This window comes from Macrotis lagotis, chromosome 1, assembly GCF_037893015.1.
Source record: "Macrotis lagotis isolate mMagLag1 chromosome 1, bilby.v1.9.chrom.fasta, whole genome shotgun sequence".
Classification (NCBI taxonomy): domain Eukaryota; kingdom Metazoa; phylum Chordata; class Mammalia; order Peramelemorphia; family Peramelidae; genus Macrotis; species Macrotis lagotis.
This window is the reverse complement of record NC_133658.1, coordinates 493,586,743-493,601,103: the sequence shown is the minus strand read 5'-3', so window position 1 is coordinate 493,601,103 and position 14,361 is coordinate 493,586,743. Positions and strand designations below refer to the sequence as shown.

Here is a 14,361-nt window from a genome sequence, read left to right as displayed (position 1 = left end):
AATGGGTACATTGGGAAGGTGGGGTGTGGTGTTTGGGATAAAATTGAACTTCTCTCTCCATAGTTCAAATTTTGGAGGCAGTAGAAATCTGAAGGGTAGGGAAAAACTATCCAAGTGTTTAGGTCTGATAGTCAAAGTGATGAAACAATTCCATTTCCCTTTTCAAAGTTACAGAAACACATCAGTACATAGAATCAGAAGAGTCAGTCACCTCCTCCAGAAGTGTCTTTTTCAGAAGCAAAAGCAATTAGAAAAAAAAAGATCTACCACTCAAAATATTCAGTCATGGGACCATTTACATCACAGAAAGTGGAAATCAAGGGAAACATCTCAATAGGTCCTTGGTGCTGAAGACAAACAGATTAAAAAACACTTGATAGTCAAGAAAAAGTTGACAGCGACACTCTTGGCAAGCAGCACACAGAGCCCCAGCAGGGTGATGGATAGGAAGTTTATATCCTCAATTTGCACTGAAGATGTTGGGCAGTCTTGGATAAATGACAGATCAGTTGGTTCCTCTGTATCTGTACTTTTGTCAGTGGAATTTACATTGGACTTTTTGTATAAAGCCACCATGCTCTCATTATTGAATCGAACTGTACAGCTAATATTCTCCAAATCTTCCTCATACTGGGCAAGCTTGACAGCACTGAACTTCCCGTTGCCAACAGTCACCACTTCTCTTGCATTGTTTTCTGGATAGAGATTTATATTTATGTTCTTGGGGTAGAAGTCCTTCACCAGACATGCAACATTTTTCCCATTCTTCATAACAAAGACTGAGGGTAAAGAAGTTTCTTGCAGTTTTGGCATGACCTCCAGGTGGGTTCCTTTCCCAAAGATCAGTTTTCTGTATGCATCACGGCCTATTCTCTCAGTACAAAATTGACTTTGCTCATAGGTATAGGAGATCTAGCCTCAGCACTCAGGCAGAAGGACTCTCTTGTGTATAGTTCCCATCCCCAACTTTTTAAACCTGTCTCTTTCTCTCATATTAATAAAAGTGAAGTAGGGGCAGCTAAGTGGCACAGTGAATAGAGAATTGGCCTTGGAATCAGAAGGAGCAGAGTTCAAATGCAGCCTCAGACACTTAATAATTGCCTAGTTTTGTAACCCTGTAACTTAACCCCACTCCCTTAAATAAATTTTTAAAATTTTTTTAAAAAGTGAAGTACTCGAAGCTTCCCTTCAGTAATTCTTTGAGTACTTTCACAAAGGCTTTGTTATACTATCAAATAAATTTATTTTCTTTATTTACTAATTTTCAACTTAGGAAATAAAACAAGCATCTCCATAACATAATGGAATTTTAAAAAAGATAATTGCACATGAAACTTCAAACCTATTTTGTACAACTTGCTATTCCTTTTAAATATATAATAAAGTTATCTTGTAACTACTTTGTTTTTCCTTTTTTCTTCCCTCACTCTGCCCTAGAGAAAATTATCAATAGAAACAAATATGTTTCTAATGTGTGGGTATGTGTGTGTATGTAAGCATATGTGAGTATGTATATATGTGTATACGTAAATATGTATTTGTATATATGTATTTGTGTATATGTAAAAATTGTTCTACACTTCTAGTTATCAGTTCTTTCTGAGGATGCACATAGCCTCTTCATATATTCTTTGTAATTTATCTGGGTATTTATAATAGTCACTCAAAGTTAGAGTTAAAACAATATTGCTATTACTATATACATTGCTCTCTTGGTTTTGTATAACTAGGTCAAATATAATTTAATAAACTTTCGAAAAAGATTTGATCAGTTCACAGTTCCATCAACAGTGAATTTTCCACATCCCCTCAAATATCTGTCACTTTTCCCCTCAATTACTTTAGCCCATCTGATACGTATAAAGTAATATCCCAAGGTTGTCTTAATTTGCATTTCTCTGATCAATAATGATTTGGAAAAATATAGTCATATTTTTCATATGACTATAAATTGTTCTGATTACCCTACTGGAAAACTGCCTGTTTGTATCTTTTGATCATTAATCTATTGGAGAATTTTACACACATTCTTATAGATTTGTAAAAGTTCTTTGCATATTGTGACCTTGGGCAAGTCACTCTTAACCCCACTGCCTTAAATAAATAAATTTTAATTTAAAAAAATTCATTGTATATTTGAGAGATGAGACCTTTATCTAGGAAACTGTCTATAAAATGTCCCCCCATTTTTTCTTCTGATCTTGGCTATATTTGTTTTGTTTGTACAAATCATATTTAATTTAATTTATCTATTTAAAACCTCAAACTCCTCTATATCTCTTGCTCATTCATAAATGGTTTGCCTATCAATAACTGATAAATAATATATTCTTTGCTATTGAAATTTTCTTGTAATGTGTCTATTTCTAGAATATATATCTATTTTGAACTTGTCTTGGTAAATGCTATTAAATATGAATCTATGCCCAATCTCTTCCAGACAGCTTCCCAGCCAAGCAATTTTTACCAAATAATAAACACACAGCCCCAAAATTTTTCTTTACATTTCCCAAACACTAGGTTACTATAATCACTTGGTACTGTAACGTAGATCTGTTCTACTGATCTTTCTTAACCAGTACCAGACAGTTTTGATAATTACTGCTTTATAATATAGTTTAAGATCTGGTATTGCTAAATCTTCTCCTTTATATAATTTAAAATTAATTCCTTTGATATCTTTAAACTTTTGTTCTTTCAAATAAGTTTTATTATTTTTTCTAGTTCAGTAAAATAAATTTAATTGAGATATCATTGAATATATGTTGGTTTAGGTAAAATTATAATTTTATTATGTATGTTCTCCCTCCCATGAACAATTATTATTTCTCCAATTATTCAAATCTGATTTTATTTGTATAAAATAATTTTATAATTTTCTTCATATAATTCCCGGTTTTGTTGTGGCAGGTGTAGTCCCAGGAATTCTATACAGTCAAAAATTATTTTATATAGGTTATTTCTTACTATCTCTTCCTGCAGTTTTTGTATGTGATATATGGGATTGCTAATGAATTATATGGATTTACTTTATAGCCTCTTACTATGATAAAATTATTAATTGTTTCAACTAATTTTTGGTTCTAGCTTTGGATTTTCTGAGAACATTATCACATTATCTGCAAAATGAGATAGTTTTATAACTCCATTCACTATTCTGATATGTTCAATTTCTTCTCTTATTCCATGGTAGCATTTACACTTATATATTGAAAAGTGTTAATGGTAATAGCAAACTTATTTCATATCTAATCTTATTGAGAAGCCTTTTGGTTTATCCCCATTACAAATAATGTTTGCTGATAGTTTTGAATAAATACTTTATATCAATTGAGGAAAAATATATTTATACCTATACTTTCTTTTTTCTTTGGATGGGAAGACAATCATGTCTTTATTTTTAACTAACTTTTAACTGAAATTTCTTTCAATTATGTGTAACCAACATTTTTTTCCTAAGGAGATTGTAGGCTTCAAAACACTACCAAAGTGATTCATCACACAAAGACACACACACACACACACACACACACACACACACACACAAACACACAAAACTGCATGTACACCTTTATAACAGAAGAATGCCTATATTGGAATGGTTCCATTTGTTCAGCAATGGGTGAATTCCTGCAAAAATGGACAAAGATATGTTAAAATTACTGTGATTTAAATTTATGTTTATAGATACTCTAAAAATAACCTAATTCTTAGCCTTCTAGATTGCTTTTCCCACTATTCATAGTTTACTGTGGAAGAAGGGAGTCATAGAGGACTGAGGATCATTTTGTAAAATTTTTACACCACTTAGTAACTGACTTAGTACTGATGAGTCTTTCTGCCTGATAGCTAGCCTTGTTCTTGTAAAGCATGAATGAGCCCATTTAAAATCTGTCCAATTTGGTCAGATTAGCAAGATTAGCCAGTTCCTACTTTGCTGACATAGCCAAGGTAATCACAAAACATGAGGAGGTGCTGTTGAAAGGATTTCTTTGGAAACTCCTGATGACAAAAATTAATGAGTAGGTAGCTAAATAGAAGGAAAGATAGATAAATAAGAGGGGGCTAGATAAATTGGTTAGACAGATGATAGCTAGCTGTCAAAAAAGCTCAACCAAAAAGTTAACTGAAATTTCCAGGTTGTATGGCATAAGATGTTATCCCCCCAAGAATTCAAGGATTCCTCTAAAGTTCATCTCTACAAAGGTAAAGAAAATAGATTTTCCTGGGACAATGACAGGAATATTTCTCTTTTAGTCAATGTGGATAAAATTCTTGCCACAGTCCTCAATAAGTTGATCCTTCACCTGGAAGATGATCATCTCCCTGACAGCCAGTGTGACTTTAGAGAGGTACAGCATTAGTGCAGCAATTTCATGCTGGCATGCTTGCCCAGGTTCTGATGGGAGACAATGTTCTCAGGATTGCCCAGTTACCAATGAAGTGAAACAAGAATGTGTCTTTGCTCCCATGCTTTTTAGCATGATGTTTTCAGCCATGTTATCAAATATCTTCACTGAGAATGAACACAGCATCAAGGTCAGCTTCCGCACTGATGGTAAATTCTTCAAATTAAAAAATTTACAAGGCAAGACTACAGTGAAGGGAATGTTGGTGCATGATATTCTGTTTGTATATGGTTATATACTCAGTGCAGGCTCTGAAGCTGAGACACAACAAAGTATGGATTGATTCTCTACTGCTTGTGCTAATTTGGGGTTAACAAAAATACAGTGCTCCATCAGCCTGCTTTACACTCCATATGTGGTACCATTGATTACTAGAAATGAAGAAGTTTTGAATACTGTGGACAAGTTCCCTTGCCTTGGCAGTGTACTTTCTTTTTTTATTTGATTTGATTTGATTTAATTTTAATTTATTTAATTTAATTATTAATTGATTTTCATTGTATTTAATTTATTTTTTCACATGTATTTGCACATGTATATTTCCTATATTACAAAATTCCCTTCCACCCTCCCTTCTTACCCTTCTCCCCTCAGTGACAAACAGTCAAGTTAGCATTGTACATGCATATTTTTGATAAACATGTTTACAGATTAGTCATTTTCAGTATGAGGAATTAGGATTAAGGGAAAGAAAATCATAAGAGGGAATTTTTATAAAGTATTCATCAGATTCTAAAGGGTTGTTTTTTGTTTTGTTTTGTTATACCTATAGATTCAAGAATTCTTCATAGAAATGAATGTACTTTATCAAAAGTTTTTCTGCATCTATTGCTGTAATATTATTTTTGCTACCTTTGCTATTGATTTAATAAATTTTGCTAATAGTTTTCCTTGTATTAAATCATTATTTTATTTCTGGTCTAAATCTTGCTTGGTCATAATGTATAATCTTTGTAACATATTGCTATAATCTTTTAGGTAGTATCTTATGTAGGATTTTTACAGCCATATTAATTAATGAAATTGGTCTATAATTTTCTTTCTCTATTTTTCTCATCCTGATTTATGTACCTGCATCTTGTTTCATATTTCTTAGCTATAGTTTCTATTATTTATTGTTTGACTCACTAGTTATTTAGGTTTGAATAATTTATTCTACACTTAAGTTGCAAATATATATATACAATAACAAAATATGATATGAGAAATATAATCATACCAAATAGAATAACATGTAATGTAATTAGTTTATAAAGATATGCATATGCTTATGTCTTATAATTCAATATACATAGTTGTACTCACACCATTATATTGGTCCTTAGGCACTAGTGAATAAAAAACTCATATATTCAAATATTTTATGCCTGTTAGATTTTATTTAAAAACATGGACATACACATATTTTAATAGCACATATCCAGTGACTATTTTTTATCATGTTTTATATGTGCACATTTGTATAATATAGAAAACAGTGGTTCATAGATTTATTATATTCTATAAGACAATATGCCATATATCATTCTATATGTACATAAAATATATAAACATATATAGCATTTTGCATCATTATCATGTGATATATGCTTTATGCATATTTAAAATCAATAACTGTATATGAACATATATGGCATGCTACCTATATGTTCATATACAGTTATTGATTTTAAATATGCATAAAGCATATAACACATGATAATGATGCAAAATGCCATATACCATACATGTCTATATTTAGGTTATTATTTTTGTATTTTATATCATATAGCACATATTCTTATGCTATCTATATTATATGTTATTATGGAATCGGATAAATATATATAACATTAAAATATAGACAAAATATTATATATATTAAAATGTGTCATTGTTTCATTAAATCATTATTCTATATGTAGATATATAATATACAAATATAATTTCACATAACATATTTATATCTACAGCATATATATACAGATATAAATCAGTAGTTGTGAATATCTTCTTGATTTCTTTTTATAAAAAATATTCAAGGTTTTGAGATTTTTCAATGTTTCTGATAAATTCCCCATAAAATAGTCTCACAATGTCCTCACAATTGTATGCCATCCAATAAGGATCTCAACCTTACATACTTGATCCAATATGACTGCTTTTCACTCCTTAGTGCTATTTTCTTATTAAATATTTCAGAGACTATAGTGTATTGGTGCAAATATTATGATTGATAAATTCTTAATCTGGAAAGTGTGTTTTCATAATTTTTTGCAAATCTTTTCTATTATTCTTGATTTTAGTCCATATTACTATATATAAATTAGAATACATCAAATTATATATGTTTTACTATGCATTTAATATAGAGAATGAACACATTACAAAATAATATCCTACCCCAAGGGAACAAGACACTTGAAGAGAAAAATTATGTTGGATCGCAAGAGAGCAAGGACCTTGAGGAACAGTATCCATTCCAGTTGAAAGGGAACAGTGACCACACATCTCTTCTCAGATTACACAAACTTGGAAACATCAAATATTTCCAAAATAATAAATTAGATAGATAGATCATAGCTAGCTGTCAAAGAAGCTCAATCAAAAGTTGACTAATATTTTCCAGGTTATATGGTATGAAGAAGTTATCCCCCAAGAATTCAAGGATTCCTCCAAAGTTCATTTCTATAAAGGTAAAGGGAGCATATTTTCCCCGTGACAATCACAGGGCTATTTCTCTTTTAGTCAATGTGGATACAGTTCTTGCCATTGTCCTCCTCAATAGGGTGATCCTTCACCTGGAAGATGGTCACCTCCTGAGAGCGTGTTGGACTTCAGAAATGTACAGCATCTGGGGAGACTAGGTGGTGCAGTGAATAGAGCACCAGCCCTGGAGTCAGGAATACCTGAGTTCAAATCTGACCTCAGACACTTAATAATTACCTAGTTGTGTGGCCTTGGGCAAGCCAGTTAACCCTATCTGCCTTGCAAAAACCTAAAAAAAGGGGGAAAAAACAGACAGGTACAGCATTGGTAAAGCAATTTCATTCTGGAATGCTTGCCCAGGTTCTGGATGGGAGACAATGTTCTCAAGATTCCCCAGTTACCAATGGAGTGAAACAAGAATGTGTCCTTTCTCCCATGCTTTTTAGCATGATGTTTTCAGCCATGTTATCAAATGTCTTCACTGAGAATGAGAAAGGTCAGCTTCCGCACTGATGATGAACAATTGATTAATTTGCTTTAAAAATTAAAAAAATGGGGGGGGGGGGCGGCTAGGTGGCGTAGTGGATAAAGCACCGGCGCTGTAGTCAGGAGTACCTGGGTTCAAATCCAGTCTCAGACACTTAATAATTACCTAGCCATGTGGCCTTGGGCAAGTGACTTAACCCTGTTTGCCTTGCAAAAACCTAAAAAAAATTAAAATAATGGCTAGTATTAAAAATTAAAAAGTGAATAAATCAAAAAATGAAGATGAAATTAAAGAAATTATAAGGAGTTATTTTTAACCAATTATATGCCAATAAGTGAAATGGAAAAAAAAAATTACAAAACTACAAATGGCCAAGATTAGCAGAAGATGAATTAAAATATGTAAATAGACCTATTATGAAAAAAAAAGAAATTGAACAGACCATAAATGAGCTTCCTAAGAGAAAAGCAGTAAGACCAGATATATTTACAAGTAAATTCTATCAAACATTCAAAGATCAACAAATTCTAATATTAAAAAGTTTTTGCAATATTAGAAAAATAAGGAATTCTATCAAACTCATCCTATGAAACAAATATGATACTGATATTTAAACCAGGAAAAATAAAACCAGAAAAAAAATTATAGGCTCATTTTGTTAATCAATATGGATGTAAAATCCTAAGTAAAAGACTAGCTAAAAAATTATGATAAAGTGGAATTTGTATCAGGTATGTAAAGATGATTTAACATAAGAAAATAATTAGTATAATTGATTATACCAATAAAAGAGCAAAAATATAAGATTATTTCATTAGATGCAAAAAAAAGACTTTGATGAATTTCAACACTAACCAGAATTAAAAACGCTTGGAAACATTGGTGTGAAAGGATTTTTACATAAGATAATAAAAAGCATGTATCTAAAACTGTCAGCAAACATTATTTATAATGGGAAAAACTAGAGGCATTCCTAGTAAGATCAGGAGTGAAACAAGAATGACCATTGTCACCATTCTTCAGTATTTTATCAAAAATCCTAGTAATAGCAATGAGATGAAAAATAAATTGAACAAATCAGAATAGGGAATGGGGTAATAAAACTTGCTTTTTGTAGATGATGCTCTTAGAAAATTTCAAAGATTCAACTGAAAAATTAATTGAAACAATAATTTTAGTAAAGTCACAGGATATAAAGTAAATCCAAATAAATCATCAGCTTTATTATATATCACAAACAAAACTCAGTAAGTAAAATATACCACATTTAAAATAACTTGAGACAGTATAAAAGGCCATCTACTACATCTACCATTACCATATTAACAAAATTATAAAAAAGTTTTTTTACAAATAAAATCAGACCTAAATAATTAAAGAGATATTAACTGTTCATGGGCAGGGAGGGCTAACAAAATAAAAAATACAATTTTATTCAAACTAATTTATATATGCAATGCCATCCCAATTAAATTAACAAAAATATTTTATTGGATTAAAAAAATAAAATTCACTTGAAATATCAAAAACTCAAGAATATCAAGAGAAAAAATGAACAAAATGTAAAGGAAGAAGGTTAAGCACTATCTAATCTTGAACTGTATTATAAAGGCAGTGATTATCAAAACTTTCTGGTATTGGCTAAGAAATAGAAAGGTAATTCAATGGAATAAAGTTGATATACAATTTATAGCAGTAAACAAACATAATAATCGTGTATTTCACCAGGGCAAAGACTAAGATTTTGGAATGAAAATTCATTATTTGGTTAAAATTATTATAAAAACTGGAAAGTAATAAGGCAGAAATTGGACAAGGATCAAAATGTTATAGCATGGGGTGGCTAGGTGGCACAGTGGGGGCGGCTAGGTGGCACAGTGGATAAAGCACCGGCCCTGGAGTCAGGAGTACCTGGGTTCAAATCCAGTCTCAGACACTTAATAATTACCTAGCTGTGTGGCCTTGGGCAAGCCAAGCCACTTAACCCCATTTGCCTTGCAAAAAATCTAAAAAAAAAAAGTTATAGCATTCACTAAGATAAGGTAAAAATGAATACATGACCTAGATATAAAGAGAAATTTTACAGGAAGATTAGAACATGAAACATATTACTTATGGATGGGTAAACAATTTATGAATAAGCAAGATATAGAGTACTGTGAAGTATTAAAATAGATGATTTTTATTGCATAAATTAAGTTTTTTTATACAAATAAAATAAATATAGCCAAGATCAAAAGTAAAGCAGGAAACCTGGGAAAGGGAATTTATAGATAGTTTCACAGAAAACAACTTTTATCACCAATATATAAAGAATTTATAAGAATATGAGTCATTAACCAATTGATAGATGGTTTTCAAAAGGTAATTTTTCAATGAAGAAATCAAAACAATTTATAGTCACATAAAAATCCTCAAAATTATTATATGGTTAGAGAAATTCAGATTAAAACAATCTTGAAATATAATTTTACATCTACCAGACTGGTTAAAATGATAAAGGGGAAAGTTACAAATGTTGGAGAGGGTGTGGAAAAAGTGGAACACTAATTCATTATTGATGAACTTGTAACATGAGAAAGGAATCAGGAATTATGACCAGAGTTGTTAAATCATATAAACTTTTCCATTCATGATAATACCAGTTAGTTTGTTCCCAAAGATAAATAGTTATAAAAGAAAACAATCTATAAGTATTGCAGCTCTCTTTGTAGTGACAATGAATTAAAAATTGAAGATGCCATTCTGAATATGTTTCCATGATGCCATAGATGAATTAGTTGTGGCATTTGTGATAGAATATTACTATACTATAAGAAATGATGAGCTCAATGATTTAAGAAAACTATAGAAAGACTTGCACAAAATAATGAGCAAAATGAGAAACAAAAACATATATACTAGTAGCAATATTGTTTCAAGAATGATTTTGAGTGAATAATTTAATTTTTTCTATTATAAATTCCCACATTAAAAATAAAGGACATATGAAGAAAGGGGATATCTGCATCAAAAGAAAGAAATGATCAATAGAAATATATATACAATAATTGCACATGTAAGTAATTGTATCTAACATCTCTGAGGAGGGATGGGGGGGAAGAAATGTACATGGCAATTTTATTATATATTTGAAAGGAATAACATGTTGTGCATAGTAGAATCACAGTTTCATGTACAATCATCTTTTTTTGACAAAATATGTGGAAGGTTACTGCAAATCCAACAATTTTTTAAAGAAGCCCAAAACTAATAGAGGACCACAATTCTTCCTTCTTAGAACTACATAATCCTCACCACAAAATATATAAGAATGAAATTAAGGCAATAAATAGAAAAATTAAGTATGATACAATTTTGGAGAAAATTGAATATCAAAAATTGAAAAGATTTTACTTATTTCTGAACTTTACATGACACCTTAATAAAAACTGATCACATAGTAGGGTATAAAAACCTCACAAACAAATGCATAAAAGTAGAAATATTAAAGGTATTCTTTTCAGGCCATAATGTAATAAAGTTATATTCAATAAAGGCTAAGAAGTATAGATTAAAAATTAATTGAAATCTAAATAATCTGTTCATACTGAATGGATCAAAGAACAAATCATAGGAGCAATCAGTAATATCTTTTTTTTTAGGTTTTTATTTTATTTTTTTTATGCAAGGCAATGGGGTTAAGTGGCTTGCCCAAGGCCACACAGCTAGGTAATTATTAAGTGTCTGAGGCCGGATTTGAACCCAGGTACTCCTGACTCCAGGGCCGGTGCTTTAATCAGTAATATCTTTATAAATATGGTCAACAATGAGACAACATAGCAAAATTGTCAGACATCAGGGAACATTTACATACATCAATTACTTCAGTATAGTAGTAAAAACCAATTGAACTAATTTGTAAAGCTAGGAAAAGGATTTTTGAAAAAGAAACAATAAATTGATGTCATTGGCTAATTCGATTTAAAGAAAAGAAAAGAAAATCAAATTACCAGAATCAAAAAAGAAAACAGTGAATACACCATATTTGAAGATGAAACTAACACAATTTTTGGAAACTACTTTTAGAATACTTAAAATACTCCAATTTTAGAAAATGCAGTTGAATAAGTCATAAATGAGCTACCTAACAAAAAACTCACAGTATCAAAAGAATTTACAAGTAAATTGTACCAAATATTTAAGGAGCAATTAATCCCAGTACTACATAAACAATTTGAAAAAAATTAAAGGAGTTCAAGAAATTCCTTCAATGACACAAATATACTTTTATGCCTAAATCAGAAGGGCAAAAACAGAGAAGGAACATTATAAGTCAATTTTACTAATGAATATTGATAGGAAAATTTAAAATAAAATACCAAACAGAACATTATAGCAATATGTCACAAAGATGATATATAATGACCAGGGTGGATTAATAGAAGGATTACAGAGATGATTCAATGTTAGAAAAACTATAAACATAATTGACCATATTAGTAATTAAAATTAATATGGCCAGGAGAAAACCAGGAACACAATTTAAAAAAAAACACTTAAAAGAAATAAAAAATAAAGGAAGCTCTAAAAAGTGAAGAAATTACTCATTACTCAAGGGTAAATCAAATCAAAATAATAAAAATAGCAATTTCCCCTTAATTAATTTATTCCTTCATTGCTAAACCAATCAACCTACTAAATAATTATTTTACATTGTTTCCATGCTATATACATTGATCAAAATTGAATATGTTGAGAGAAAAATCATATCCTTGAAGAAAAAATAAAATATTAGAGATAGCAACGTTATGTAATACATAAGAACTTAAAATTGCTCCACAATCCTTTATCTGGATATAGATGGTATTCTCCACCCTAAAATTGTCCCTGATTATCGCACTGATGGAATGAGCAAGTACATTAAGGTTGATTATCACCCCCATGTAGCTGTTAGGGTGTACATTGTTCTTCTGGTTTTTCTCACCTCCCTCAGCATCAGTTCATGCAGTTCCTTCCATGCTTCTCTGAAATCCCATTCCTCCTGGCTTTTAACAGAACAATAGTGTTCCGTCACATACATATACCACAATTTGTTCAGCCATTCCTCAATTGATGGACACTCACTTGATTTCCAATTCTTTGCCACCACAAACAGAGCTGCTATGAATATTTTTGTACAAGTGATGTTATCCTTTTTTTCATGATCTCTTCAGGATATAGACACAATAGATCAAAGGGTATGCATTTTATTGCTCTTCAGGTGTAATTCCAAATTGCTCTCCAGAAAAGTTGGATAAGATCACAGCTCCACAAATAATGTATTAGTGTCTCATATTTCCCACATCCCTTTCAACATTGATCATGGTCCTTTCTGGTCATATTGACCAGTCTGAGAGGTGTGAGGTGGTACCTCAGAGATGCTTTAACTTGCATTTTTCTAATCAGTAATGATTTAAAACAATTTTTCATATGACTGTGGATAGTTTTGATTTCCTCATCTGTTCCTATCCTTTGATTATTTGTCAATTGGGGAATGGCTTGATTTTTTTTTTATAAATTTGACTCAGTTCTCTATATTTTAGAAGCAAATCCTTTGTCAGAAATATTAGGTGTAAATTTTTTTTTCAAATTTACTATATTTTTTTTTAGGTTTTTGCAAGGCAATGGAGTTAAGTGGCTTACACAAGGCCACACAGCTAGGCAATTATTAAGTGTCTGAGGCCAGATTTGAACTCAAGTACCCCTGACTTCAGGGCCAGTGCTCTATCCATTGCACCACTTAGCCACCCCACTACTATATTTCTTTTGATATTGGTTACAGTAGTTTTGTTTGAGCAAAAGCTTTTTAATTTAATGTAATCAAAATTATCTAGTTTTTTTTTTTAATGATGTTCTCCATCTCTTCCTTGGTCACAAACTGCTGCCCTTTCCATAAGTCTGAAGGGTCTAGTTGATCTCCTAGTTTGCTTATAATATTGTCTTTTGTAACTAAATCCTGCACCCATTTTAATCTTATCTTGGTATAGAGTGTGAAATGTTGGTCTAATCCAAGTTTCTTCCATACTAACTTCCAATTTTCCCAACAGTTTTTATCAAAGAGAGAGTTTTTATCCCAATAACTGGACTCTTTGAGTTTATCAAACAGCAGATTACTAAAATCATTTCCTGCTGTTTCTTTTGCAGATATGTCAGTTTTAATATGAATATTCAATATCCAGTTTAAGATGTCCACTGGCGTTAAAGATGTGAGACTGAAGATTAGGATTGAATAAATAGATCTCAGAATCATTGGCATAAAAATTGAATCCATGTGACCTTATAGAAAAAAAAACAATAGAAAAAGAAGTTTCAACACAGATGATTATGTGGACATACACAATTAATGGGTGTGACATGAACAAAGATGGAGAAAGAAAAGTCAGTTAAGTAGGAACAAAACAGTTTCATTTATACCTAAAGAGAAGAGAATATCAAGAAGATGGCAATCAATTTTGTTAAAGGCTGAAGAAAAATAAAGATGCATGAGTATTCAGAATAGGACATTATATTTGACAGTGAAGAAATCATTGATACTTTATAGAAAGCAGTTTCAATTGATTGATGAAGCTCAACAGCAGACTTCAGAGAAGTAAAGAAGTAAGAGGAAAGGAAGGAGAGACTAATATTTTAAATGACCTCAAGTTTAGCCATAAAATGGAGAAGAAATATTTGAGGCCATAGCTAGTATGGATATATTGATCAAAATTTTTTGAGAATAAGATTGACTTGGGCATATTTATTGGCATTAGAGGAGCC

At 31.0% G+C, this 14,361-nt stretch overlaps 1 pseudogene; it reads right to left on the bottom strand.

The window, feature by feature from the left end:
- Nucleotides 1-316: 316 nt before the first annotated feature.
- Nucleotides 317-14,361, bottom strand: part of LOC141504890 (T cell receptor delta constant-like) — a 22,664-nt pseudogene continuing 8,619 nt past the window's right edge.